At 43.7% G+C, this 27,322-nt stretch overlaps 1 long non-coding RNA gene across 1 annotated transcript; it reads right to left on the bottom strand.

Moving 5' to 3' along the window:
- LOC132649490 (uncharacterized) lies at positions 1-23,400 on the bottom strand. Its single transcript, XR_009587943.1, has 4 exons — positions 23,276-23,400; positions 4,499-4,604; positions 2,027-2,149; positions 1-391 (listed from the first exon to the last, which is right to left on the bottom strand). It is a non-coding gene; the product is annotated as an uncharacterized LOC132649490 (long non-coding RNA).
- Positions 23,401-27,322: the final 3,922 nt, after the last annotated feature.

The raw sequence follows: 27,322 nt of genomic DNA, 5'->3' as shown, positions 1-27,322 counted from the left end.
CTGCATTATCCTGTTTTATTTTGGCTGGGCTGTGTCAAACCATTCCTAACATTTCCCGTCATTCAGTTCATAATTGCACAGCTGCATGGTCCAAAAATGACCATAACATCATCACTTTTCTATAGGATACAGGGTGATGAGGACAGTTTTCCAGTGCTGCTTTTTTTTTAAATTCTTTATTAATTACATTTTATTCACTTTGTATCCCCCCTGTGGTTCCCTCCCTCCTCCCGTCCCAATCCCTCCCTTCCTCCCCCCTCTGCATGCATGCCCGTCCCCAAGTCCACTGAGAGGGGAGGTCTTCTTTTCCTTCCTTCTGGTCCTAGTCAATTGGGTCTCATCAGGAGTGTCTGCGTTGTCTTCTTCTGTGGCCTGGTAATGCTGCTCCCCGCTTAGCAGAAGATAATTAAAGAGCAGGCCAATTAGTTCATGTCAGAGACAGTCCCTGTTCCTATTGCAATGGAACCCACTTGGATACTGAACTGCCATGGGCTACATCTGTGCAGGGGTCTTAGGTTCTCTCCATGCATGGTCCTTGGTTGGAGTATCAGTCTCAGGAAAGAACCCTGTGCTCAGATTTTTTGGTTCTGTTGCTCTCCTTGTGGAGTTCCTGTCCTCTCCAGATCTTACTGTTTCCCACTTCTTTCCTAAGATTCCCTGCACTCTGCCCAAAGGTTGGCCATAAATCTCAGCATCTGCATTGATAGTCTGCAGGGCAGAGCTTTTCAGAGGTCCTCTGTCTCAGGTCAGAACAAAACAACTGCCTACAGATTGGGAAAGGATCTTCACCAACCCTATATCTGACAGAGGACTAATATCAAGTATATATAAAGAACTCAAGAAGTTAAACAGCAACAAATCAAGTAAGCCAATTAAAAAATGGAGTACAGAGCTAAACAGAGAATTCTCAATAGAGGAATATCGAATGGCAGAGAAACACTTAAAGAAATGTTCAATGTCCTTAGTCATAAGGGAAATGCAAATCAAAACGACCCTAAGATTTCACCTCACACCCATCAGAATGGCTAAAATAAAAAACTCAAGTGTCAACACATGCTGGAGAGGTTGTGGAGAAAGGGGAACCCTCCTCCACTGCTGGTGGGAATGTAAACTTGTACAACCACTCTGGAAAGCAATCTGGCGCTTTCTCAGACAACTAGGAATAGCGCTTTCTCAAGATCCAGCTATACCACTCTTAGGCATATACCCAAAAGAGGCTCAAGTACACAATAAGGACATTAGCTCAACCATGTTTGAAGCAGCCTTATTTGTAATAGCCAGAAGCTGGAAACAGCCCAGATGCCCTTCAGTGGAGGAATGGATACAGAAATTGTGGTACATCTACACAATGGAATATTACTCAGCAATAAAAAAAAAACAAGGAAATCATGAAATTTGCAGGTAAATGGTGGGATCTGGAAAAGATCATCCTGAGTGAGTTGTCCCAAAAACAGAAAGACACACGTGGTATATACTCACTCACATAGACATATAATATAGGATAAACCTACTAAAATCTGTACACCTAAAGAAACTAATCAAGAGGGAGGACTCTTGCTAAAATGCTCAATCCCTATCCAGAAAGGCAAAGAGGATGGACATCAGGAGAAAAGAGGGAACAAGTCAGGAGGATGCTTCTCTTTATTGCTGTGTTTAGAGCATTGTTTGATGCACATGTCCAACTCTTTCTAATACTGAGGAGTGAATATCATCAAAACCCTCCAAGGAGCCAGCCTACAGATCAATGTAAAACACCTGTCAGCATGTGAGAGGCCCTGGGCTTGATTCCTAGGACTGCAATTAATTAGGTAATTAATTAATTTAAACTCTTGTAGTTGTATTGATACTTTTTGGTCCATGTAGGCTTAGATTTTTTTCACCAAACCTACTTTATTAAGGATTGTTAAGCATATTTACCCCCTTTCCAAACCCCTGCAGCCTTAGGTAGGAGATAGTAGAGGAAAGGGCTGTAGTCCTCTTTTATCCACTTCCTGCTGATTAGGGTCATGGGTCATTAGGGGATTACCAGACTCAGACATCAGGATACCAGCAGTCCAATCCAAAGGCCAGCACGAAGCAGCAATGTCAAGCAGTGAAAGACAGAAGACTCAGTTGGATTGCCTGGAGAAGTTCTCTGAATCGTTTCTCTCTGTGAAGCCAAGTGTTGAGGCACAAAGATCAGCACAGTGATCTCCATCCAAAAAGTGAGGTCTCACTTCACATGGGCCTCTATGTACGTCCTCGCCTCAGAGTCCACCCACGGATGCTCTCAGCCTGCCACAGTCACGCCCCTCGCACTCAAGAGCTCACAAAATATCACATGCCCTCTCACAAGCCAACCTGGGCAAAACACCACATAACCCGCTTACAGCAAAACATCACATGACAAAATTCAATCTTCAAAGAAAAACCAGAAATTTCCACTTCAGGTCCTTATATTTCAAACTCAGTGCAAAGTCTTTAGAACATCTTAAAGAGTCTGACCTATGTAGCCAAGCCTCAGAGAAGGTAGCTGAGGACAAGCCTCTCAAAACCATTTTCAGCCACTAATGAAAGAGATGCTATCACTCTGGGGGAGCAACTTCTTCAGAGCAGGAGACACACTTACTGCCATAGCTTACCAGCCATGTCTAATACTGCTGCTTGAACTGTTTCCCTTTCTCTCTCCTGGCTTGAAGTTCAAGATACTCTGAATTCTGCTTAGCAAGATCAAACGTTACATCAGGAAAGAAATTAAAGTCTGCTTTCATTAAGAAATGTCAGGTGGTGCCTTGTATAGCTGACAGCCAAGTTTCTCCTGTCGTCCTTTACCTATAATTTTCACAAGTTTGAATAGTGACACAACCACAGAGTTTGTAAGCTTGAGTTTCCATTCAATAAACTAAGAATCATTGATAGAAGAGAGGTCAACAGTAATAGTAGCCAGTGCAACAGAATTTCTGCTAAGATCAGTCTAGGGGCTACTCTCTGGGCTCAGTCAACTGGGCTGATGACAACAAATTTGGGAGGCCAGAAGGGTTTGCTTCTCTTTCCAGAAGCAAATAATTAATAATTCAGAATTTCTTCTTCCTGTTACTTTTGTATAGTATTTTCTTTCCGTCTTCCTGTATCTGTGATTTTATTAGACATGTCACAGTTGTAGGCTTCAGTGAATTCAACTGTGACGTTTCAATACATGTCTGCAATGTGCAATAACCAGATCAGGGTAATTAGAATATTCATAACCTCAACTATGTTTTCTTTTCTTGCACTGGAAACATTCAAGATCCTCTCTGCTACCTTCTCTAAGATAATCTGTCGTGAACCCTAACCATCTACTGTGCTCTGGAGCATCAGAAGTTATCCCAGCTAAGCCCGGCTTCCTTCCCCTTCCTTATCAAAACCAGAAAGGGTCTGACATCTTATTTCTACTCTGGCTGCACTTAACTTACCTTGACATTGTCTCTCCTACAATTTGCACCTAAGTGCCTTTTCCTGTAGCTAGAATTAAGAGTTGCTTTGGCTAAAGACATTTCAAACAATCTATGTGTGGTGGTGCACACCAGTAATCCCAGCACTGGGCAGGTAGACACAGGAAGATGAGGAGTTCAAGTCATTCTTGGCTATATAGGGAACTGGGGGCCAGTCTGGGCTCTAGGAGACCCTGCATTGGGGTGGGAGAGAGGGGAGTAACAGTCATCAGACACACCACTGATAGTCTCATTGTGAGGGCCAGTAGCCTCCTTTTGGCTTAAACCCAGTATGAATACATGGATAATGCAGGGTAACAACATTATCGAAGAAAATCTAAGCAAATTCACACCCAGGGACACTCAGTTCTGTAGAATCCTTTCTATTTGTGCCTAACTACCATGAAACATAATCGTTATGTACATCATCAAGTCTGTGTCAAATTAATTTAACTTCTTGGTTTTTATTTGATATTTATAAACACCACACACACATACACACACAGAGACATACTCTGGCTTTTCATTTCTTGGATATAAATTGGTCATCTACTAATAAGATTTCTTTTCAAAGCACATAATGTCAGTGTACTTGTATATACTCAGGGAAATGAGGGACCAAAGACTGATAAACAGAGCCACTATCCCCTTTTCCACAGCGATGTATCATCACTGACTAATTAGGACATGGCTGAAAATTGGGGCTTAATAATTTGCCCATACTTGCTTCAAGCAAAATCAGTTGAAAATAGCTTTTAAAGGGGCGAAAAAATTAATGCAAAGAGAAAGCAGGACAGTGGAGGGGGAAGAGAGCAAACAGCAGACAGGCCCTCTTTCCGCCTCTCTGGCCTCAGTGTTCAGATCTGTGCCGTGGGAGCTCAGTGGCTGCCTGATGGGATTAGTTTGGGACTAAGTGAAGTGCTGGGAATACTGCTTGACAAGCAGTCAAGACTGTCATGTGTAGTCAAGTGTAGCCTCTGCCTGCAGGTGGTCTTTGAGAGAAGGCAGTCAGTGCTGTCTCCATAAGGACTGTGAAGGCTCAAACTCACCAAGGCAGGGCAAGTGCTGTCTAGAGTCTTGCCAGGCTCGGTGTATCCACATTGTGAGAACCGTTCACCAAGTCTAGTGAAGCAGGCTAAGCGTTCCACAAGGATGCTAAATAAAAAGCAAAAAAAAATGATGAGAAATGAAAGAAAGGACAAGATAGAATGTATCCACTGAGTGTTGTCCTGTTTATAAAGAAAGAAAGATAGATAGATAGATAGATAGATAGATAGATAGATAGATAGATAGATAGATAGATAGATAGAGAGATAGAGAGATAGATAGATAGATAGATAGATAGATAGATAGATAGATAGATAGATAGATAGATAGATAGATAGGTAATTAAAATTAAAACCACAGCTTGGAGCACCAGGTGCTCTTTGTAATTGTGATTTATGTTGTTGCTATTTTCCCAGAAGACTTTAGGAGCTAAGGTAAAACAAACGAACAAACCTGAAAATGAAAAAGTCAGACTTGAAGAAGGAAAGTTTAGTGCCAAGAAAACTGATAGCAGTGTCTGAGGGAGTTTGGTTACATTAAATTCTTTCTGAAAAAGAACAGCTAGTGTTTTTTTTTTTTTTACTCTGGCCACAGAAATCAGGCAGGGGACATTAAAACAAACAAACAACAACAAACCCACACAGTATTGGGACAGGAAAGAGCTAACTTTGGGAATGTACTTAACAGAATGCCTTCCGGTGTTACTTGAGATTGAGCAGAACTGCCTTCCGGAACGGTCTTTTTACAGACTCACACAGCCGGAAGAGATGGTTGAATCTGGAGTCTTAGTTCTTGCCTCGAGGAACTATGTAACTAATCCATCCGATTTGAATTGCTAGCCAATTCAGCTTTTAAAAAGATTTTTAAACCATCGTCTCCCTCACGTTCTGGGCTCATCCGCCATCCACCACAGGCAGAGACACATAGTCACCTTGGGGCTTCCCACTGCAGGATTCCATGCCACTTCCTTTCAGGATACGGGCTAGTGGAGCCTTCCGCAGAACTGCGGGAATATGAATATTAATGCAGATATTAACAGAACTTGGCCTTGAAGGCATTTGCACTGGCCTGTGCGGCTCTTCACCTGTAAAGTTCACCTTTGGGAGGGCCCTGCCCCTGGAACGCTGTGAAGGTCATACCTCTCAGACATTAAGTCCCTCTGGAACTCGGTCACTTAGGACGTGGTCAAAGGCACAGCTGATCCCTGGCAGCTCTGCTCTTGGTGGATGGGCATTGGGACACAGAAATGTGGACAATGGTATGACAGTTACGTTGCTCATACACATACCAAGCCTTAAAATGTCTACTTACAGTCAGGGACGGTGGTCCAACCCTTTAATCCCAGCACTCAGGGAGGAAGAGGCAGGATGATCACTGAGTTCAAGAGCAGTCTGGTCTACAAAGTGAGTTCAGGACAGCCAAGGCTACACACAGTCCAGGACAATGGACACAGAGTGACCTGCCAGTGTCAGATGATCCAGACCCTATGGAGGCCATGAGCGCTGGGACTGGCTCCGCATGCTGCTCTCCTGAAGCAGAGCTTGGCAGGAATGGCACTTCTTAGGCTGGGCTCTTTGCCCAAAAACCCGCAGCCCACAAAATGCCCTCAGTCCATTCCGCCTGCTGAGTGATGGGTCTGAGATGGGCTTGACAGTTTGCTTTTCTTCTTCTCAGAGTATATATGGAGTGAGCCATGCCCAGGGCTTCCCAGAAGGGTACAGGTTGATGAGTATACTGCTTATCCCTAACACAGCCTCATCCTGGGAAAGGGAGGAGAGGTCAAGGTTGCACACTCCTGGTGACAGACCTACATTTTCTAAACTCTGCATACTAGCATCCTCTAGTTTGTCCACAGGAGCTAATGAATTAGGATCCTCTCCATGTCACTAAGCATGATACCCAGCTCTGTGCCCATTAGCCTATAGGTTGTCATAGGCCAGCATCACAGCTGTCCTTGTAAGACAAAAAGTAAAGGTTCTACCTACTTACTGGACTTGGGAGATATTGGTTACATTTATACATTTTGTGGACATTCCCATTCACCCGGCAGCTGAAGAAATCCGAAGAAATGGCCCCTGGACTAATATAGTGGCCACATTGCTCCATGGAAAAGCCCATGTGTTACAGCAAGCAGTCTTCAACCTGTGGTTTATAACCACCAGAAAACACGTCGTAATGGTCTTAAGAGCCCCAACCAAAAGTTTATTTTCATCACTACTTCATAATTGTAGTTTTGCTCCTGGGCAGTTTCTCGGTGCCTAAGACCACCAGACATTTTCTGATGGTCTCAACCTACAGGCTGAGAACTGCTGCAGGACAGCCTTGTTATGGTTCAGAAAAGCAAAGTGGAACTCTAGCTTCTGAAAAAGCATGACAGGCCAGTATCTGCCATACCCACACTGGATCCACCACAGGAATATGGGTAGTGATGGCCATTGATAAGTTTCTGGAGTGGTGCACCTCAACTTTATAGACAAATTCAGTTCCATGATCACTAGTGTGTTTGCTGATGTGTTGTTGGCCACAAGAGAAAGCATGCAAGAATTTAAATGAAGCCAGGCTTCCAGGAAACTGTCACGGGGTCAGTGGACTCTGACCAGGGGTAGAAGTCAAAAATAGTTTAAAGCAAAGACCAATGACAATTCAAAAATGGCTGGAAACATACTTCCGAGTCAACTTATGAACCACAACACCTTATCTTGGTGACTCAAACACAGATCAAACTACCTCACCTTCACAGAGAGAACTTTCTATGCCCGCCCCAGCTCCTGAGTAATGATGCAGAGCCTTGTTGTATTATTAGCTTATGGCACTAAGCTAGGCAGATTCTGAGTTACTTTAACCTGGAAATACTGGCCTGGCTACATCCCAGCCACATGGCTCGTTATCTTTACTTCATAGTCTTGTCCTGGCACCTGCTTGTTCATCCAACTGTTGTTGTTATCTCTGCCTCTCTCTCTCTGGTCCCCACCTGGGACCCCCCTTTCTTTACCTGGAAGTCCTGCTTCCTAATCCTAACTCAGTTTACTGGTCATCAGATTTTTATGTAAACCAATCCGAAGGTGATAGACAATAATGTTTACCAAACATTGAGACAAGAGATGCTTCACAAAAATGACAATGCCAAAGTCCATACTGTCCTCAACACTCAGGGTACAGAAATCAGCATTTGGATACACAGTGCACAAAAAATATCACTCCAACAAAGAGGGCGATGGGAAGTGCCCTCCTCACAACAGTGAGGTCCACACTGGAATGGTGGCAGTGGCTTCTTCCTCACCAGGATGTAGAGATGAATAAACAACTAGTTACAGACCTGCCCAGCACCTGCCTAGACCCTTACGGTCCTTGACACAGTGGCTGCCACTGTTTTCATTATTACTCTGCCAACAAAAGGACAGTATTCATTGTTAATGCACCGTCATTGTTAATGCACCGTTGCTAATGGCCCACATTTCAAATAATACTTTGTAAGTGGCAACTCTGAGCTGTGGACCTCAGCCTGTGTGAGTCAGTCCCAAGCTCTAATTTGTCATAGGGAAAGAAGGTGGCATAAAATAATTGCCTGGAAAGTTTGAATTGTTTACACCTTGCTTCATTGGGCTGGTAGGAAGCACCTGGGCAAAGCAGCAATTTTCTCTCTAAAGTGCTTCAACAGCGTGGTAGGGTTTTCCAACCCCGGCTCTCTGTGCTATGCACTGACATTTGCCTTTTCCAAAGAGTGTGTGTTGAAAATCTTAGCAGTCATTTAGTAAAAGGCATCACGTCTGGTCCCACTTCTAACGCAGGCAGCACAAGCAGGCACAGACACCTCTAAGTCCTTTCTGCTAATCAGTCTTCTTGCCTTCCCATGCTTGCTCTCACTCTCTCGCTCTCTCCCGTTCCCCAAATTTTGCTCTTTCTTACAGAGAAGACGCCAAAATAAACAAATTAATAGTCAAGGTCCTGCCGGGCACTGTGGCACATGCCTTTGAGGCAGAGCACTTGGGAGGCAGAGACAGACGGTTCTCTGTGAGTTAGAGCCCAGCCTGGTCTACAAAGTAAGTCTGGGGCAGCCAAGATACACAGAGAACCTTGTCTCTAAAAACAAAAACAAAAAGCAAAAATAAAACAACCGAACAACAAAAAACAATCAAGGTCCTTTCCTGCACAGAATAGGTGCAATCATTGTTCTTTACATGACTGGAATCTACCTTCTGACTTCTGCTCTTAGTTTCTCCCTTAGAAAGACGAAAGAAAAAAAAAAGAAACATGCAACGACAATCAAAGAAATTCTTTTGATTTCAACACTCCCACCATGTCCTGGTAACTGGGTACCTGTGCCATTGTGCATAGTGCCGCCATCTTGGTGGCCTACGGCATGTTCAGAACACACTAGTGCCAACAAGATGTTAGAGAAAAGCCCTGTCCCCACATAAAGAAGTCCAGTCCAGGAAATGCTAAATGGTTGCCAGCATGCCTCTCTCTACCAGAGCACTGCCCGAGTGGAAGCTACATGGTGACTGACAGCAGCCAGCGCTTGCCTGGTGGGTAGCAACAGCTACTTCACTGACCATGCCTCCTCCCTTAGTGAAACCACCCATTTCCAACTTCCCAATTCTCTCTGCTCCAGCTCAGTAAAGACAAAGCATCACTCAGGTTTTTTTTTGTTTTGTTTTGTTTTTGTTTTTATTCCCTCTGCAAGTATTGGGAGGCTATTTGCTCAGAACTTTGCCAAGACAGGAACTGTGAAATTCTGTAATATTCATATGTGTGTGTAAACATCATTATAATAGAGAGATAGATGATAGATAGATAGATAGATAGATAGATAGATAGATAGATAGATAGCTCTCCTGTATTAAGCCTTTTGCTGGTTGCCTTTGAGACTTGCTGGAGTGGCTGGAGAGATGGTTCAGTGGTTAAGAGTGCTTATTGCTCTTCATAGGACCTGGGTCCAGTTCTAGTACCTACATGGCTCACAACTATCTATAATTCCAGTTCCAGGAAATCTGATGCCCTCTTCTGGTCTGCATAGACACCAGACATACACATGGTACAAAGACATACATACATACACATAGAATTTTTTAAAAAGTATAGATTTTAAAGACTGCTGTAAATTATTTTTAATTTTAAAAGAGGAAACACTTGCTAGAATGCCAGTTTCCATGATGATAGTGCTACATACCTAAATATATATCTTATTTTAAACTAGTAACGTTTGATTGGCAATTGTGACGCTCCTGGTTTTATACCAGTGCACCTGCTGTAACCACACTACCCTGAATATGCACAACCTCATCTGAATGTTTACATCTCATGTAACTGGACAGACTGCATGCTACCTCAGAGCTCCACTTTAGAGAAGAGGAAATGTAGGCTCTGTAGGATTGGATAGCAGCCCCAGCAAGTAGCTGTGAATAACTGCCTGTCAGTCTCTGAAGGCAGCAAACCTTGAACAGCAGCCTTTCCTGAGTGCTTCTGTCCAGAGTGTTGCCTCCTCCCTGAAGCATGTCCAGAGTCTATTTGATGCAATATGAGGAAGGCATTAAGGACAGGGGAAAGGAAGGAAGTTTAAGCGCATAAGAGGAAAAGTTTGTGTGGTATTCCAAAGTACTCTGCCACTCTGCTCCAACACTTCTGTGCTGCTTAAAGGGTCTGAGGCCCCCACAGCATGTACAATATACAAATGTCCATGACTGTGAAGGCAAAGGTCAAAGGTCTGCAGCTGTGAGTGCTCTGAACAGCTGCGTGGGGTTATGTTGATCCCACTGGGCAGGAATAAGACCACTAATTTTTTTAGCCAAATTTGAAGCAAGCATTATTTTAAAAATGATTAAAACAATGGACATTGGCCAGGCTCTTCCAGGGATTCCCAGAGAATGGCTATGAATAACCATATTCAGGTACTTGCAAACGCAAAACCCAGAAGGCAACATCCTTCCCATGTTTGTCCAATGGAGGCAAGCATGCAGCCTGACATGCTTCCTGTCTGCATCTCCAGCTCACGTGTCATCAGGCACAGTGCAGCTGGGGCAACCAACCTTGTTTACAGAAGTGAGAACCCATGGCTTGTCATCCTACATGATTAGCCTTCAGCGCTCCAGGAAGTTGTCTGTACTCGGGCAGTGGGGTTTACAGCCTGGAGGCATTGTTGTTTTCTGTATATCTTAAGCACAATAGCTACAACTTAACATGTAACTTTAGCCCTCACAGTTTACCTGAGACAAGAAAGGTCTTTGGGCAAGAGAATCTTTGTATTCACAACATTTCTAGTATTTCACAAGGACAGGCGGTGGCTCCAGAAGTAGGAAGAGCCTTCTGGAACAGTACCTAGTGAAGGGCTGTAATGCGTGGCTCAGACAATTGGTTGGTCTGCGGCACAGTGTGCACTGCCTCAGGGAACTTCCGATCTTTGGAAGCACACGGAGTGGCCCTGTGGAGCCTCACAGCAGGGCCTGGGTAGGAAAGTCTTGTTTTCACCTTTGTTTGTTTATTTGTGATGATAAGATAGCCTAAAGTGAGGACATTGTGTTTGAGGCAAGTCCCAGGCTTATGTATGAAGAAACTTCCTTTGATTATGACAACACTTTGAAATGAGAATGATAGCGCTTTCTTTAGAGCTGCAGTTGTCAAATGTACAAAAGAAATATATATTTTTCCAAGAAAATATGAGATGTTTTTAAGGATATGTGTATGTACATATGTGTGTTGGGTGCATACATATGTATATGTAAACACATATATAATTATGTGCATGTATGAAAAAGGAGAATATTATTTAGTTATATTATATATGTCAGTTTATATATAGTATTAATATTTATAATAGAATTGTGCTAAAAATATATTTTTTTCTGTCTGTCCCAATGTAGCATTCATGTTAATAAAATATCACTACCTTTGATAAAGAGTATTATGTGACTAAAAATTGCAAGTTTTAAGGCAAATAGTCAATATAATAAATTGTAACTTCAAACATACCATAATTTCTTCTTTCTTTCTGAGGAAGGTTCTAAGGACTAAACCCAGGTTGCAGATGCTAGCAAAAGCTCTAGCATTGAGCTGCTAACATCCACAGGGTTTATATAAGATCTCATGTGGTAATTTTCCACTTTAAACAAATCTGTGAGTTTGCTATCAGGGAAGCAATTAGGTGAGGTTTTTCTCTTGAGTTGAAGTATCATTAAGTGCTCCATGAATAAAAGCATACAGAAAGTATAGCATGCTTTTGAACTACTTTAAGCTTTTAGAAGTAAATTCCTGTTGAGCTTTTGCGCGATGCCTCATGCTGTTGACGGTATGTGAGAAACAAGAGAAGAAAATGTCTCTGCCTTCTAGAGACAGACTCTAGAGGACAGTTTCTCAAGGATGCGTTACTCTTTAACCAGAGCCAGAAACAGGAAAGTCTGTGATACTGTGTGAGGAGAGAGCCCACATTATCAGGATTTCCATTTCATTTTAGAGCCTGGCATTTATTTTTAGTATTTTACTGGTGTTGATAAAATTATATATCCAGGTCATTTAATTCCTTTGCAGAGGTCTCTGAAGTTTTATGGCTGAAAATCATATAAACCTGGGAAATCTTTGGGTGGGTCTGAAGATGTAATTCAGGTAGAGTGCTTTCCTAGCATACAGGAAGCCCTGTATTCTGTCCCCTGCAGGGCATAAACATTGGGCAGGGTGTCACAGGCCTGTGATTGCAGCACTGTGCAGAAGCTCAAGGTTATCAGGGACTACACATGCGTTTGAGGCCGGCTTGGGCTATGTAAGACCACCCCCAGAAAAGAAAAGACTTACCTTTAGGGTGATACGTAAAATTAAATTAGGAGGGTACAAGAAAATTTGGGTTGATTGCTCCTGTTACTAAATCTCAACTCTAATCCAAACAAATTTGGCAAATAAAATAATCTATCCTTCTTTCCACTTTTCCATGCATTTATTTGAAAACAAATGTGTTCTGGAGATATTACAAAAGAAACAAAACTCAAAGTTCCTGGCTGTCCTCAGCAGTGCCCCACAGGGCAGCTCCTATCTGAAAGGTAATAAATCGCAATGGAGTAGAAATGAATTAACTCTTTGCTGTGTCTACATCACCATAACATGCTGTCAGAAGTGATTTAGTGAAGTGACTACGGAAGGCTGAAAACCTAAATACAGTTCCAAGAAATGAATTGATTAACGGGTCATATTTTCATTAGTCAGATCAGTTTCGAGAGATGGTTTTATGCTAATGTTCATTTTCAGGCTTCTATTGTCTACAACAGTAAATTCAAGGTCATTGAGTCAGACCTTTCCAGGCAGAGCAGGTGCTTGCTCCTCTGTAGAATCCTCAAAGTGGTCTATCCTCTGACAGAGGCCCCAAATAGAGCCGTGGTTACAAAAAACTAAACTAAGCTCAACCCGTGCTTCCCAGAAAAAAGTCCTACTCTTTCATACAGAGCAAGAAGCTAGACTGAAGCTAGAATTTCCAGATGCCCAGAGTGGTTCTGGGAATTTTGTAATCTGCAATTCCAGGCATTCAGGAGGCCAAGGTGGCAGCAGTTCAGGAGGTCCAGGCCAAGTAGCAGAACGAGAGCCTGTCAAGAACATAAACAATGACATACACACATCAAAAGACACAGAAACAAAACAAACAAACCAACAACAACAAAAAAAAAACAAAAAACATTTCTGTTACTAAAGACAAGTCTCTGAATTTTTATGTTAGGGAAGAAAAGAGGACATTAAAATTTTATTAATAGTAATGATGTCAGAGAGCATGGGGGACTGTCTTGCAGGAAGCATGGAGTCTGTTTTGAAGGTTCTTATTCACATAGATGAAAGAATTTCAAATCCAACTCACAAGGAAACTCTAGGATAAATGTATTGAGATTGAAAAGAAGAAGAAAAAGCCACCAACAGAGTAAAGACATCAGCAGGTGCCCAGGGAGGGAGAGAGAGAAAGTTATGCTTTTAAGAGAGAGTGTGAACGGTATTAAATAATAAAAGCTGGGTATTAGTTACTTCTCTCATTGAGGTGACCAAATTCCTTAAAGAAACAACTCAGGGGAGAGAGAATTTATTCAGCTCACAGTTCAGTACATGGGGGGGGAGGTGTAAGTTATGGCTGCAGGAGGCTGGAGTGGCTGTTCATTCTGCAGAGGGAGCCCTTTTAGTGACCTGGCCACCAGCTAGGTCCTCTGTGCTAAAAAGTCCACAGCCTCCTGGAAGCAGCTCCACCTGCTGGGCACCAGGCGTTCAAACACATGAGCCTATGGAGACGACCCACACTAAAACCTTGCAGACAGCCAAGTGCCAGACACTAGCAACTCCAGGAAGCCTCTGCCATCTCCAAGCCGAGGGAACAGGCTTGTTCTGCCATTGGCCCAACCAAAAGAAAGCAGAAAGACCATCTAGGACCATCCTTCAGAAGGAGAGAGAGATAATAAAATGGAGATGGGTCTGGCGGCGGTGTTGATCAAACAGCTGACCTCTGGACCCACCCGAGTCACGGCCTCTAATATCCAAGGTTCCCAGCCACACCCCAGGAGGCCTCCCCTGGATCTCTGAAGCATGTCGGCAGCCTGCCACCCCTCTGCTGCTCTTCTTTCTGCTGCCTTGACTATCTGAGGGTTTCAAAGGAAGTCACAGAAAACAAACCAAAAAAGCTTTCTCAGGTAGGTTGCTTTCAGGAACTCTTTGACCTGGCTGAGTTAGGGGAAGTGTCCCTTCCTTTAACTTAGTCAAGGAGCAGTTTCTTTATAGTTTTATAGTCTCGACTCCCTAAAATCACAGGCAGGTCCCATCTAGACTTAGTCAGGGTCAGCTTTCTTAGCCTTCTCACTCCTTGCTATGGAAGACAATGAAGAACACAGCAAAAATCTTAGTTTGCTCCAGCTGTATGCCCAAAGCCTTGGGTCTTTTTATGTTGTCATGTTCAGGAGGAGGCCCCTAGGGGCTGGTTGCTACTTCTTTTATGTGAAATTTAGATGTAGTGGGGGGGGAGTGTAATAATAGCCTTAGTGGGGCCAATAAGATGGCTCAGATCAGAAACTCGAGCCAGTGCAAGACTGAAGCTTGAGCTGAGCTTGATCACTGAAAAGAGAGAACTAACTCCATAAAGTTGCCCTCTGACCTTTACCTGTGGCTGCAGCACAGACAAAGGCATGCATGCACCCACACAGAGACACACACACAAATGTAATGAAATTTTAATTGGCTTATTTTCAATTAAGAAAAGAATAGTTTTAATTGGGCTGGGGATGTGGCTCAGTTGATAGAGTGCTTGTCTAACATACACAAGCCCTGGGCTGATCCGCAAAAAGCCAAGTGTGATGGCACATGCCTTTAATCCCAGCACTTGGGGGGTGGAAACAGGAGGATCAGAAGTTTAAGGTCATCTTCAACTCCCTAGTAATTTGGAGGCCAACCTTGGATATACAGGATTCTGTCCTATGAGTAAATAAACAGATAACGACTAACTAAATATAAAACGCCCTCGATATTTTAAAAATCATTTTTTTGCAATTTGCTAGTAATGTAGTGATAACCCCAGAATTACTACCAGCTCAAACTGGGCAATTCTCCACAATGGCGAATCTGTTCTGGGAATTCAAATTTCTTTTGTCATTGTGTTGTAACTGATGCCTCTAAGCTGTTTCCTGTGTGTTTGATCATTTTTATAGAGACCAAAGTGGAAACACTGATGCTGCCACTAATAGATATTATACTTTTAGTAACCTTATCCTAACCTGCAGACCTTTTCATCTTAATTCTGAGGCTGTGTCGAGTAGTTGAGGTTGCCAAGAATCCGACCTTTCTAAAAGTCATTGGTTTCACTTACACTGTTTCCTTATGCAGTGGGGCCATCCAGTGATCACTACTTTCTGAAATTCACTGATGTGTGAAGTCTATAGAACGGAAGTGAAGGGATCTGAACAGCAGCTGCTACAGTGGGTGTCGTTTCTAAACCAGCAGCACTCACCTATGAGCTTGCTAGCACTAGTCCTCCTCAGGCCTGACAACTTTACCTGGACCAGACACTCTGGAGCTCCCCAGGGGACTGTGATGGGGCCAAAGTCTGAGAAGCGACTTTTGATGGGCAAGAACCTGGAGAAAAGCCCAGAGTGTGCACAGTGTAGGGTCTTTGAGGGCCCCAAGTAATGAACATTGCCACTGGGAAGAGGCCTAACTGCCAGGCTGCTTCCTCGTCATTTTGGCTTTATTGTACAAAAAGAATAAGAAATGGAGCTGAGTTCACTTCATGGTCCCAGAGTAATCAGCTCCCATGATTCCGAAAACAGCAGTACCCAAGGACTTGAGAGTTCCTCATCCCAGCCACAGGGTTTAGTCTCCCTAGAGACTCACTCCGTACAGTGTGTTCAGGCAGATATAGGTCAGACGGCCCTGTCTTGACATTTTAAACATGTGTAGAAACAACTCTTCTTAGTCATCTTTCTGTGCCCCATAACCCTGCCACTTTCCACATTCACAGCCCCACCTTCACAGGCAACTGAGGAGAAGATGAGAGCTCTGCCCTAGAGGAGCTTACAGTATAATGAGCTGCCAAATCCATAAATAATGGGCTTCTTCTGGAACAGGATCTTTATGAGCCAGCTTCTACAGCTGCCCAAAGCACCATGGCTCCCCTTGGATGGCTGGCCTTCCAGCCCTTGTTGGTCACAGCCTCAAAGGATGATGTATGGTTTGCCTGAGAATGTGACCCTACCAGAATGACCTGCCACCTCCCTGGTGCTGCTAATGGCAGCTGCTTGTCAAATTAGGTTATTAAAAGTTTTGCCCAGCCTCTTAGTCAATTTAACTTGGCTCTGTTTTACTGGAAAGCAAATCGCTTGGTTGGGCGAATTGAGTCAGTTTGATCACTTGGCTCATGGCTTAATGAATTTCCCATTGATATTTATACAACAAACATATTTTATTTAATTTTACCCTGAAATAACTCCGATATTTTGATGGTTTGGATGTAGAAAGCATTGACGGGAAGGCCTGAACCCAGAATGAGGATGGAAAATATGGAAGAGACGCAGCTGGGGTACTCAGAGATCTACTGTGGGAGCACACAGAATAAATACAGTACTGTCATGTCTATTCTCTCAGTTTTTGCCTTCTCTGGATCTATCTTCTCTTGTCTTCTAAATACTGCCTCCCTCTTTTTACCTCTCTTTCCGTGGTGGATCATAAATGCTTCTTTTATCTATGCACACACATATGTATGTATGTATGTATGTATGTATGTATGTATATAAGTATAAAATTTAATGGTATTTACCTCAATCAAAAGAAATTTTTTAGGCCAGGCACCTTTAATCCCAGCTGGAAGAGGCAGGCAGATTTCTATGAGTCTGAGGCCAGCCTGGTCAACAGAGTGAGTTCCAGGATAGCCAAGACTACACAGAGAAATCCTGTCTCAAAAAAAAAAAAGTAACAAATATTGTTTTAAATGCAAGGCATAGACAGCCACAGTGACACATGCCTGTAATCCTAGCACTCAGGAGGCAGAGGCAGGAGGATCTCTGTGTGTTTGAGGCCAGCCTGGTCTACAAAGTGAGTCCAGGACAGCCAAAGCTACACAGAAAAATTTTGCCTAGAAAAGCAAAAACAAACAAACAAAAAAAATGTCAGACATAGTGTCGGATATCTGTAATCCCAAAACTTGAGGAGGTGATAGCAGGAAGATTGAGTTTAAGGTCAGTCTGGTCTCCACAATGACTTCTGGCCTCAGATCGCTCCAAGCTGACCCTGCCCACTGTCAGAGAAGACTAACAAATGATCATCCCTTAGGACAACCAGGACTTGGACACAATAGAGGGAGGGATGTGGCTATAGGAAATGCAGTTAACCCAGACCATTAATAGAGTGGGGCTGTTGTTGCTACCTTTTTTTTTTTCTTTTTAGAAAAAGGCTAACTCCTTTATCCTCATATTAAGTCATATGAAGGCTTAAGGAATGGAGGTCAGTTGTAACACAGGCAGATGCCCTCCTCTTCCGCTCAGCATACAAGCACCACCCTCTGTTTACACAGACAAGCCTGTGACTTTTAGTAGGAGCAACTGTGTCTAAGACACTGTGCCTTCAGGGATGCAAAGAAGCCTATCCAAGAGTTTAGAACACAGAACAGGAGGCTGGGGCACTAGCTCCGTTAGTGGGGTGACTGCCTAGCATGTTCCATGTTCCATGTTCCATGTTCCATGATCTGGGTTTGACCTCCAGCCCCATATAAAACCAGGCATAGTGGTGCATACCTTTAATTCCAGTATTTGAGAGGTAGAGGCAGGAAGGATCAGAACTTCAAGAACATCCTTGTCTACATAGTGAGTTCAAGGCTGGTTTGGGTCACATGAAATCCTGTCTCAACCTTCCACAACCCAAGAGCAAAAGTTAGAACCCAGTAAAGAATTCGGTGGATGAATCACACAGCAGCAGGAAGTACAAGCAAGTACCCAGACTCTAGAACCAGAGAAACCTGATTTCAAGTCTGTCTTTTACACAAATGTTGCAGGAATGTAGTTAGAAAAGAAAAGAAATACATTGTATCAGTTACTTCTCTCCTTGCTGTGACAAAATAGCTCAAAGAAGTGAAGTACCCGAGCAGAGGTTAATTTTGACTCCTGGTTCAGGGAACAGAGTTCCTGGTGGCACAGAAAACAATGGCGACTAAGGTATCTTAGTATTCTGTTGCTGAGAAGAGACCACATGACCTTCCAATCACACTTCTACAGAGTCACCCGAATGAAAGAGAAACCTATGGCCATGTAACACCCGCCCACGCTTGCTTATACTGCACTTGCTCTTTACATACAAGACTGCACTGGCTGGTGAATCTGTAGACTGTGGTAATCCTTATAGTGGCCATGAGGAGAAGCTGACCGCTAAACAGCAGAGGCAATTCAATGGGATGATGGAATGCCCTATATCTTGATTGAGCTGCTGGCTGCACATTGTAAAACTTACTGCACTGTACTGTGAAAGAGTTTTTGCAGCATGTAAATTTTAACTCCATAGCCAGACTTAGAACTGGATAGGTGGGGTTGGGGATTTAGCTCAGTGGTGGAGCGCTTGCCTAGAAAGCACAAGGCCCTGGGTTCGGTCCTCTGCTCTGGGGTGGGGGGGAGGACTGGATAGGTACAGCTCACTCTAAAGGATAAAAATGAATAAATAAATTGCATTTGAAAAAAATAGATGTCTACTGAAGTGCTGCTATAGACAGCACCTAGTTACTGTCAGACATCATTTGGAAACAGCGCCTGTGGTCCAAAGCTAAGCAAAGGGCCAGAAACATTTGTGGTTAATTTCTTCACTGTACTTAGTGTTTTGTTTATATTTGGAAACAATGTCTCATGTAGACAAAGCTCATTCTTGCTATGTAGCGGAGGAAGTGACCTTGAACTTCTGATCTTCCTGACTCTACCTCTGAGTATTAGTATTTTTAACAAGTATTGTTCACCATGCTGAGGGTTGCGCATTGCTGGGTCTGGAACTCAGAGCATCATGAATATTAGGCAATCTGACAACTGGGCTACACTCCCCAACCCCACCTTCCTAAATGTCTAGTTTCTCATCTTAAAGTTGTGGGAAAGTAGTGGCAGCAGTGAAAAAAGGCGTGCTCTGAGAATTAATGATATAGACCACGAAGCAATATGAGTGAAATCCCTATTAGCTCTGTGCCAGGCTTTCAAAAAATGTGCCCTCCACAGAAGTCAATGTTAATGGCCTTGAGAGATGGGTTCTGCTCTGAGCATGTATAGAGCAGTACTCCAAATAAAGTAAGAACTCGGGAAGAGTCGACTCGTATATTTTGAACATTTTTAGTGTCCAGGCATTATGTTAGGTAATAACAGGAGGAGTGGGGGAAGCCACTGTAGTTTGTAGCCTGAAAGACAGTGAGACAAACTAAAAATTCAAAAGCACTGTGTTTAGTGTCTAGGGAGTGGGTTTTGCAGGTTGCTACGGTAGGGAGGGGAGAGGAGGGAAGGAGAGAGGAGGGGAAAGCAGATTGCAGAGGGAGGAAGAGATACAGGTAGTGTGGCTGGATGGGAAAGTGACATCTGATTGCATCTTGATGGACAAGTAGATATGTCTCCAGGCAGAGATGAAGTGGGATAAGCAGTGAAATAGGAAAGCAATGTATTAAATGACACATGCGCGCGCGCGCACACGCGCACACACACACACACACACACACACACGCACGCACGCACGCACGCACGCACACACACACTGAGGGGGGTGGGGAGAACCCGGGATCCGGGAAGGAGCTCAGAGAGTGGAGAGCTTGCCTAGTACAGGGGAAGCTGTGGGTTCAGTATCCCCACGCCGCCCCCAGGAACTACAAAAACCAGGTGTGGTGGCACATGATGTAATCCCAGCCCTCAAAAGGTTATCCGTGGGAGGAAGGAGAGCCCAAGGGAGCCAGACCTCAAAGTTGGGCCGAGATCTTGTGAGGTGGAAACTATGTCGGCAGACCCCGTGATGGAGACCTTGGGAAGCAGATGTGGCATCCTGATTCTAACACGATTTCCTCCTGTCCAAATCTCTGGGGAGAAGCTGTTATAATCTTCTCTCCGCCCACTCTGGTGTCGTAGGATTTAGCCCTGAACAACACATTTGCACTCAGAGGGATGCCCGTCTGCTTTATGATTTTCCTTCACGTTCGATCGTGAATGTACATGGAGGACCCTCACAGACCCAAAGCTGTTGGTTATTCCCGGGGCATGGGATGTAAACGAAGCCCGTGTTCTTCTGGGTACCAAGTACCACAGCAAAAGTATTCCGAGGATTTCTGGCGAGGAGGACACTGAATGAAGCGACTCTTTGTTTGCATAAAAATTCAAACCTGTGTTAAGAGCATCCATTCTCCACCACCCTACAACCCCTAACCGGTGGCAGGAGCTTGCTGACGTTTGCAGAGCAGATGGGGTGTCATTTTTATACTTCTAGCTGATGAGGGCCTTGGTAGGTATGACATTGTCACACTTTGGTTTTTGTTTGGTTGTTTGGTTGTTTTAGTTTTTTTGAGACGTGGTTTCTCTGTGTAGCCTTGGCTGTCCTGAACTTCATTTGTAGAACAGGCTGGCCTTGAACTCACAGTAATCCACCTGCCTCTGCCTCGCTGAGTGCTGGGATTACAGGCGTGCCCCACCACAATCTGATGACAATGTCACATGTTGTTGCTGTGTGTGTGTGTGTGTGTGTGTGTGTGTGTGTGTGTGTTGCACAATGGCTTGTGGAGTTCAAAGCTGCTACCTGCTCTTGGCAGAGATTGGAAAGCCCATAATTGTGTTAGCTGGCCTTGAGTGTGCTATGTTTTCAGGTTTTTATTATTATTATTATTTTATTTATGTTGATGTTTTGCCTCCATGTATGTCTGTGTGAGGGTGTCAGATCTCCTAAGACTGGAATTAGAGACATCTATGAACTGCCATGTGGGTGCTTGGATTTGAACCCCGGTTCTTTAGAAGAGCAGCCATCTGCTGAGCCATCTCTCCAGCCCGAGTGTACTATGTTAACTCCAATCCAAAGTCTTGCTTTGCTAGTGGGATCTCCCTTGACATGCTCATCTTTCCCCGCCTTCTGGAAGGCTCTGAGTGTGGAAAACCTCATCAAGGAAACCTTGCTCCCCTGCACATTGCCTTTAGTATAAGCCCAGTGTTTCCCTGTCCAGATTTGTATGAACAATTCAGGTTGCATTAAACTTATACCAGAAGCAGCTTGAGCCTCTCAAGAAAGGAAGCAAGGAGGACTGGGAAGCAGCCTCAGGAATCCTTGCACGCTAGTAACAATTCCAACCAGAAGACAAAATGCAGGCAGATGTCCTGCCCCTGAGCAGCTGTGATTTTTTTTTTTTTTTTGCAATTTTTAAAAAATCATAAAGCCATATGTGAGGAGATGCACCCCCATGTCCTGGGGTAAGCAAATGCCATGCCATAGCCACAGTCACCCTGCTCACTCAGCAACCACTAGGACCCTGCACACTGGCACAATATTTTTGTTTATACAAAACAAAAGAAAAAAAAAAAGAAACACTTGATGGATTTAGGAATGGACTTCAGAATTCTATTGGGTTTCCTCCAGTCGTTCAGCTCCTTGGAAGAAAACAAATCCCAATTATTAATCATATCCTATTAGATCAGACGTGAAAACAGTTCATATGGCAATGAGGAATTGCCTGGGCCTGCTGAGTGCCGTCTTGCACCTGATGTCTGAGCGTTATTTCCCAGACATTCGTGGTGATTTTCCCATAATCAAGGTGGCATATGTTTTCATTTTAGTTCCTCAAACAAAAGTTGGGAACATGGTGGACTTTCTGTTTTCCTTCTATCTCCTCTAGCTAGCATCATCATAGTGTTTTCAGTTCAAAAGGAGAGACAAGACAAAGGAGAGGGCACGGAATATAGTTTCTCCCCAAGGGTGTTCATGGGACATGGTGTGTATGGTTTCTTTTTTAGGGTCTTGGATCAAAATTAGGGGTCCAGACATTGGTAGAGAAATGTTCTACCAATAAGCTATATTCTTACCCACCATATTTTTTTTTCAAGACAGGCTTTCTCTGTGTAGCCTTGGCTGTCCTGGATCTACCTGGTAGACCAGGCTGGCCTTGAACTCACAGAGCTCCACCTGCCTCTACCTCTCTGAGTGCTAGAGTTATAGGCACTAAATTATTTTTTAAGTCAGGTAGTGGCCTGCAAACTGCTCACAGGGATAAGTGGACTACTATTTATCCTTGCTATCATATGAAAGCTGGAGTAACCACTGCAATCGTTTATGGAATCATGCTTTGTGTCTGGAGTTAGATGTTACTATTAAGTGCTTTTCTGTGAGATAACTTTTCAAAAGCTGCTGTGCTTGCTGAAGCATCAATGCCTGTAATCCTAGCACTTGGAAGAGGTGGTAGAATAAGGGAGGAGAAAAGCTGCCACTTGAGGGTGAGATCAGACTTAGCTACACAATGAGCTTCAGGCCAACCTGAGCAATATAGTGAGACCCTAGATAGATAGATAGATAGATAGATAGATAGATAGATAGATAGATAGATAGATATCAATGCATGATAAATAAAGCCAGTATATTTTTATTGATCACTGACTGTGAGTCACCTATGCAATCTTGGCTCCTGACCTGACCCCTCATATTGATACTGTGTCATCAACATGATCACTATCCCCCTTTTATCATGAAGAATGTGTAAACTTCAGAGACTAATATGCCAGAAGCTAAACCTGATGTGGCTGAAACCAAAGAGGCCCTTTCCAAGGGCGTTGGTGCGTTCTTAGACAGCAGCATTTTCCCCCGATGCACATAGACTTACTATTTGATCAGTTTTACATGACTCTGAACCCGGAAGCCCTCGGCTTGGCCTCTAGATCCCTAAGAAAGAAATCACGTATACTCTCTCCCATGAACACCTTAGTGCTTAAGCGAAGGGAGTATATTCTGCACCCACCTTCTCGTTCTTGTCGCTCTTCTTGAACTAAAGACACTGAGGTCTGCAGGACAGACAAGGGAAATGTTACGTTAAAAAACCTTACCTTGTTAAATCAGTGTTCTTGCCCTGACCCAAACCTCAAAGATTCAAGCAGCGTGCCTGCAGCAGCCTGGCCATTTCACCATTTCGTGCTTCCCCCTCAGCTCTGAGGACACAATAATCGCTCTGTTCACTTGTGTCCAAGAGCACTGAGGTTTTCAAACCAGAATCAAAATGAAGCCCAAATGTTAGTTCCACCTAAAACTTCCATTACCTGTCCAAATGATTTGCCAGAGTCAGATGTTAACTACAGAAGCTTGAGTTTTACCGTTACCTGGGTTTTCAAAGCTGTTAGATGTAGCTTCCATGTCTCCCCTTGGTTCCCGGAACTCAGTGAGAAAGTCTGAGGGACCCAACAGAGTCCTAGCATGGGCAGCTTTGGGCTGGCTGACCTCTTGATTTTCCAATTCACTGAACATGAAGGGAGTCGCTCAGAAGCTGTTTTCAGTCTAGACAGGATGTGAGGATAATAGTAGAAATAAAAGTTCATGTATTCACGCCAGGAACAAATTAAGTGGGTATACAGCACAGATGATATAAGTCATGGTGCTATTGACGTTGAGTGTCCTTCAGGCCCTGCCCATTTCAAGGCATGGTGCCCGGATTAATTGGCTTTCCCAGAATGATGTTGTGATTAGCAGAAAGCGTTCAGAAAATAATGGGCAGTGTACATTTAGACTGTTAACATTTTTTTCTTCTCTTGCGATTAGAAGTGAGGTATCTTATTATATAGATCAAAAGAGTGGATGGTATTTGATATGACCAGTTTTTGAGATGTGCTGATGGTTTCCATTCATAGATTATATATGACTTTGAGTGACAGCTGGCTCCTTCTGATGAGAGGATGCAGTTAGCATGTATGATGGAGGATCTCACTCCCCCACATGGCGGGAGCTACAGAATCATGAGAACAGATCTGTATCTAAAGTTGGTATGGACATGAAAGATCAAATGAGGCTGTTCTTGCAGCAACGTTGATGAAACCAAAGAACCTGGACATGAGAGATGCTTCCACGTGCTGACATGCGCCTCCAGGGATAAGGTTTTGATCAGTGAGTTCCAGGACAGTCAGAAAGGGAAGGAGTCAGGGGAAATAGCCAATGGTTCAAAAATAGTGCCTCCTGGGTGGAAACCTGGAGAAAAGCAGTAAAGTAGACTCATGTCCAAGAAATTATGGGAGGGAATTCTTCGTGTGACTGTCCAGAGGCAAAACAGTTGTCTTGGATGCAGACATGCAAGTCCAGTGGCATCTGCCAACCAGGCAGTGGTAATGCTCAGTCCAGTCAGAGCTCTTGGTCACACGTGATTCCACGTGAATCATCAGACCTGAAAAACCAAGAGGGTGAAATTTCATGGGTGGGTCAGAAGAGGCTATTTCTAATATTTGTTATTACTGTAGCGCTTTGAGGCCATGCTGAGAAGGCTTATGAGGCTGAGGACTCACTGGTTTAGGCTCGCTGTGGTTGAATGGGTTCAGTTCCCATTTGTGAGCTACTTGCCGTGGCCATGCTGCCCTTTTGTAAATGCTGCACTATGTAAACCTTCCCCAGCACACTCCATCACTTAGCAGGGGTAAAAGGCCACACTTTCCATGGCTTTTGGAGAGAAACTTTCCCTTATTCCTCAGTTTCAGGGACTCAGTCATCTGAGTTTTAGGAAGTGTTTACACAGGGAGTCAGGGCATCTCATTCAGACTCAAGTTCTCAGAGTTAGTGCCTGTGCCACCCACTGGGAGCCTTGTGGTCTAAAACACTTGTATCTGAGTTTCTGCCATATTCATTTACTGAGCTAGCCTGCCTGCCTTTGTTCCCTTCTCTCCCTTTCTTCCCTCCCTTCCCCTTCCTCCTTCCTCCTCTTTCTTCTGTGTCTGCCTCCATGAATACTTGATTCTGAATGTGGAAAAGTAGCAGCCCTGTGCTAGAAGGTAACATCAAATAGCTGGCATTACAAAATACTAAGGTGGACACAGTGGCATGCACCTGTCCACCCACGAGGATCAGGAGTTCAAGGGCATCCTCATCTACACAGTGAATTTGAGATCATCCTGGGCTACAAGACATCCCAAAATAAATTTTAAAATAGAACTCAAAATATTTAACAACTAAGGGAGTGCCTACACACAGTAAATGCTCATCAACTGTTAGTTGCTAACATTTACAGTGTTTGTTATTACGTAAGCATAGAAACAGCACAGACAACTTTTCAAAGGTAATTTAACTCAGCTTCCCACTATCCTAATATGGCAATAGTTTTCAGGGTTTTTTGTTTTGTTACTCATACAGCATTCTGCTTGCATGTGTGCCTGTGCACCAGAAGAGGGCATCAGATCTCACTATAGATGGTTACGAGCCACCATGTGGTTACCGGGAATTAAACTCAGGACCTTTGGATGAACAGCCAGTGCTCTTAACCTCTGAGCTAATCTCAGACTCCCACAAGTTTCTGTTTTATAGTTACTTATTTGTTCAAAAAATTCTGATCTCCTACTACATATACAAACACTGGTGTAGGATATTTGTGACCTCGCCTCACCTGCATGCTCATGACGTGTGAGGAATGTTTCTCTGCAGAGGCTAAATTCTCAAGCTCTTAACATGTTTCTGATTTTGTTCCAGTAACTTACAAAGATAAATGATCACAATTCTAAATGCTGCTAGGTCAACTATGCCATCATCAGATTCCCCCTGACCACCGAGTCAGCCATGAAGAAAGTGGAGGGCGACAGCGCACTTGTGTTTATTGTGGATGTCAAGGCCAACAAGCACCAGATCAAACGGGCCATGAAGAAACTCTATGACATTGATGTGGCCAAGGTGAATACCCTGATAAGGCCTGACGGAGAGAAGAAGGCGTATGTTCAGTTGGCTCCTGATTATGATGCTCTGGATGGTGCCAACAAGATTGGAATCATCTAAACTGAGTCCAGCCGGCTAATTCTAAATATATACTTTTTCCACCAAAAAATAAATAAATAAATGCTAGATCAATGAATATGAACCCCAAATACTTTTTCCTACATCCTTGCAAAAGTTTGAACCTTGTAGCGATGAACAGTTATAATTTTCCTTATATCAGTCACGTTCCATTGGCAGCTTTTTGGAAGATACCGTTTAGTTTATGGGTAGAAAATTTTGGAAAGCTTTAAGTGTCATCAGCATTGTGTACATTTCAGGACTGGGTATGTTGCTCAGTGGTTGAGCACTTGCCTAGTATATACAAAGTACTTGCAGCACTGAAGAAATGAAAGGGAGGGAGTGGGGAGAGAGGAAGAAAGAGAGAGAGGGAACAATTCTTTGCAATGGTCTAGCCGTTCTACTGCATGGAATGTATGTAGCTGCCACTATGTAATAAGGTATTTTTTTGGTTCCCAGTCTTTCTCAAAGCCTCCTTTTAAAACCAAGTGTGGCACATATCCATAATCTCTTTATTTGGAAGGTAGATGCAGGAAGATTAGTAGTTCAAAGCCATCCTTGACTACATAGTAAGTTCAAGGCCACCAGGGCTACATGAGACTCTGACTCCAAAAGTAAGAAGAGTTATCTGTTCGAGGCCTCAAGTCCTTTCCTCCATCTAAGCATCAACTGTGGACAACAGAATGCTGGGAATTAAAAGGCCTTGGACATTTCATTTAATGCCCTTCAGTTTGGGGTAAAGGGGGCCAAGGGTGTGAAAGGTGGTGAATTCCTTTAATTCAGAGAGCTAGCTGACAAGGCAGTCTGAACTGAGATCCTCTAAAAGAAAAAACTCTGCTGCAAGGGAGGTGGCTGTCTGAGTCACCGTCTCGTCACTGTAGAGAGACACCATGACCATAGCAACTTTTATAAAGGAAGGCATTTGATTGGGGCTTGCTTACAGTTTCAGAGGTTTAGTCCATGATTGTCATGGATGGAAGCATGGCAGTGTGCAAGCAGACATGGTGCTGGCGGGGTAGCTGAGAGTTCTACATCTGGAAAGAGAGAAAGAAAGAGAGAGAGAAAAGACTGGGCCTGGCTTGAGCATCTGAAACCTCTAAGCTCCCCTCCCCCAAGTAACACACTTCCTCCAACAAGGCCACACCTACCCCAACTAGGACAGGCTTCCTAATACTGACAGGTCCTATGGGCCAAGTATTCACACATGTGGGTCTTAGGGGCCATTCCTATCCAAGCCACCACTATGGCCCATTTAGTATTGTGAAAGAGAGGAAGGAAGGAAGGAAGGAAGGAAGGAAGGAAGGAAGGAAGGAAGGAAGGAAGGAAGGAAGGAAGGAAGGAAGGAAGGAAGGGAGAGAGAGAAAGAACACTGCTGCTGACCTCTAAAAAAGATAGGCCTTATGTCTTTC

The sequence above is a fragment of the Meriones unguiculatus genome, chromosome 20, assembly GCF_030254825.1.
Source record: "Meriones unguiculatus strain TT.TT164.6M chromosome 20, Bangor_MerUng_6.1, whole genome shotgun sequence".
Classification (NCBI taxonomy): Eukaryota; Metazoa; Chordata; class Mammalia; order Rodentia; family Muridae; genus Meriones; species Meriones unguiculatus.
This window is presented reverse-complemented; position numbering and strand designations above follow the sequence as displayed.